Here is a 3,703-nt window from a genome sequence, read left to right as displayed (position 1 = left end):
ACCTATTATTGTTCTAGATAAACACTTAAAGATGAGAAAACTAAAATCTAATGGTTAAAAATTCTCCTGAGGTGACACTGAAGCTTTGGATAAGAATTTGCATGTTAGTGCTTTTTTGTGTTTTTAATCATACACACACACACACACACACACTACATCTATATGTATTTGCCTATTATGTCTTTTTTAACACCATGACCAATCTCACCATGTCATGTGCTGTCTTATGCAATTTATCCTTCTTTTTTTCACAATGCAATATTTGCAAATGCAAATTTATTTTCATTAATTTTTTCAGGGAATCATATTCAACACAATCCTGATAGTTTAATCGGACTCATTCAAGTCAGAGATTATACTCAGTGTAAGTATATTTGAAGAGGCAATAGTAAAGTGAGAAATGGAGAAAACAAGATGAAATCCTGGAGAATACCAATATTGATAACGCTCCCAGAAGAGATTATAAAGATGTAGGTTAGGAGAAAGGCAAGTTAGTGGTGACAATCAAACTCACATGGAGAAAATTATAAGGAAGAATGTAAAGGTTAAAAATGTTTTATGTTAGAGCAAGATTGAGTAAGAGAAACAGGTGAGGTTTCAGAGATGTCTGGAGTTAAAGTCCAAATTAAAGTATATGAACAGAAAATTAAAAGCGAAGGAAGGGAAAAGAATGAGTACTAATTACATGTTTTAGAAATGCATTCATGTGCAGAGTGGAAAAAAGCTTCATTGGTGCAATAAGTACTTATTTTTCTAATATAACAAGAAGCATGGTTTCAAGCAGCTGCCAGCGTCAGATCAGAAGCACAACAATGTAGTCAAATGTATGGTGACAGGAGAGTTGACTTCGGATGGCGAACTCACACAATGCAATGTGCAGATGGAATATTATTGAATTGTATACTTGAAACCTGTTAACTGGTGTCACCCCGATAAATTTAATTAAAAATAAAATAAAATACTAACAAAAAATAATCAAGAATCATGGTTTTGCTTCAGGTAAAATTTATAACGGTTAACCTCTAGGAAAGCAATGTGAAGAATATTGTTTTAATTTGCAAGAACTGTTACTATTCCTAGGATAGTCTTAAGCTTGCATAATAACAATAAAAATACGTAGCGGAAAAGAAAAAAGCACATATAGGGCTGAAATCTGTACAATTTTTTTTTGGAATCAATTAAGAGTCGAAAGAAGGGATCTCTTCTTTTCATCTGACTTCCACTACTGGGATGATGTGTGTTTACAAAGGCACTTTGCTGCCCCGTGCACAGAGTTCTCTTAGCAAAAAAAAAAAAAAAAAAAAAAAAGTGGGGATTGAAAAGGGGAAGGCAACTCAGTATCTATACTTCTCCCATACACGTGCATACATTTCATTATGGAGGCCAGTGCAAATTCTCATCCTGGGGCTGCTGCAATCTCTTGGTGAGTTAGTCTTTTTCAACATTCATTCATTCATTCAACACATGTTTATTGGGTATCCACTATGTGCAGGCACTCTTCTACGTTCTTAGGATAGATTAGAGTTTAAAAAAAAAAAAAAGAGAGACAGATAGTAAGCCACCATAGAGCTTAATTCTCACAAGAGGCCAAGTCATACGCTCTAACTAAAATTTAAATTATAGGCCCCTGACACACTTGTGGTGAAGGAATCGGTTAAGCATGTGAAATCTCCATTTGGAAATGGAGAGGATGGAAAACACACAGATGTCACTTTTCTGGGGCACAGTGAATGAAATCTTGAGAATCAGTGGTGCCTACTTTTCCCTTGAAATTATTATATTCTGACCAAATCCTGCTGGTTGACACATCCTGTCTTTAGATATGTTAATTCAAGATGGCTCCTCCAATTAGTGAGTTTATATGTAAATTATTTACTTACCCCAGAAATAATTACAACAGCTGTCCTAGTGTGAATTTTAACACAATGAAACACCAGTTCCTAAGAACACTTGGGGTAGGAATTTGGGTCACAGGGTGACTCCTGAACACACATAGGGGACTTCTATGGGACTTCCCTAGTTTAGTCAGGAACACTCAGGCAGCTGTGGTCTTTGTTTTGCAACACATGCTCTTTTGAATTTTGAGTAAATGTTACATTAAAAATTATTCAAAAAGCAAAAGAGTAGTGGGAAAAAAGGTAGAAAGTCATGAGTCCAGGTGGCCGAATGGCTCTTGATTAGCACATTGAATGCTCTCATCGCAAAATGATGATAATGTAGGCAGATATTAATGTATTTTCAATGATCTCTCCATGCTGCTGTAGCCACTGATGAAAATTGCCTTGTTCTTAACAGCTTAGCAATTTAAGCTCAGTGGTTATAGTTCAGCAGCAGTTCAATAAAGTGCCTCAAAATGCCCCATCACAGCGTTCATGTTTCTAAGCAACTATTTCTATAGCAGTGTTTCACTAACCTATGATTAAATAAATTAGCACCCTCTATGTATGGGGGCTGAGTAACAGCTTTTTGGGAAATTTGAAATTCATGAACTATTTTGCATCCTGCTTCTTATTTTGGCCTTTCATTTAGTTTTACCCATTTTGCATTTAAGGTACTAAAATTTCAGGTGTATTACATGGAGGAGGGAAAAACACATAGATTTCAATAAAAATACTAATTAAAGGGGTCGGAAGTATGATACAGTGACTATATATTGATTAAAAATATTTTGGCTTCACCTGCAGAGGCACAGTCAGGGTCCAGGCAGAAAGCAGTGAGTTTTTGGCCAGCTTCTCCTGAGGTGTTGGAGATAGGACTATAATAGTGAAGGAAGATAGATTACATCTTCAAGTCACCTATCTTGATATCTTTCTAGAAAAGGAAAGCTTGGAAGAGAATGCTCTGAAGTTGACTCAGCTAATAATAATTAGTACATTCTCAACGATCTTCCCCACACTGCTGTAGCCACTGCTAGAAATCGCCTTGTCTAGAACTGTTTAGCAATTAAAGCTCAGTGTTCATAGTGCAGCAGTGGGTCCCTAAAGTGATAGGTGCTTCCAAATAAAGTTTCCTAATAATCTCACTTTACAGATGAGAGAAGCTTTGAAGCAACAAAGTAGAAGTGCAAAGTAGCCCTTGCTCTGTTCTTTCAGCTAGTAGCAATAACAAATGGAGAAATGAAGTAATAAATCCCAGACAATCTAGGTTAATAAAACCATATCTAAAACAATGTAGTAACGTTAGCAGGTGTCTTTTTAAGAGATCATGCATGCATATGTTATCTATGTATAGAACAGATATGATGCAACAACTTTCTTTATACAGAAGTACATAAGACTGGCAGAAATAAATGGTTTGGAAATTTCTGTAATCACTAAGAATCAGCGGCTGTCAGGATGGGAAAACAACATAACACTGAGAAATTGAAGTACCATCCCGTAGAACTTTGATACGTTCAGTACTAAGGTGTTGGCATAGTTGGAAATCGTTCACTTTTTCCTCTGCGCTTCATCCCAAGTCCAGAGTAGGTCTAATAATCCAGACGAGGAAAGTTATGCAAGCAGAAGGTGGTCTGGGTCTCTCCGAACCCTTATCTTGAACACTGGAAGAGCGACAGTCTGTCCCTAACTAATCTGGAGATTCTGCTTTCTGGGGCTTTCTTGCCAGTGATGTTGCTGGAGAAGACCAAGGGAAGCAAGGAGACTCTAACTGCCTGACTTCTTATTTAATGCTCATCTAAAAAAGTCCACGGAGGAACACCCTG

The sequence above is a fragment of the Pteropus vampyrus genome, unplaced genomic scaffold, assembly GCF_000151845.1.
Source record: "Pteropus vampyrus isolate Shadow unplaced genomic scaffold, Pvam_2.0 Scaffold152, whole genome shotgun sequence".
Taxonomy (NCBI): Eukaryota; Metazoa; Chordata; class Mammalia; order Chiroptera; family Pteropodidae; genus Pteropus; species Pteropus vampyrus.
Note: the sequence above shows the minus strand (reverse complement) of the source record.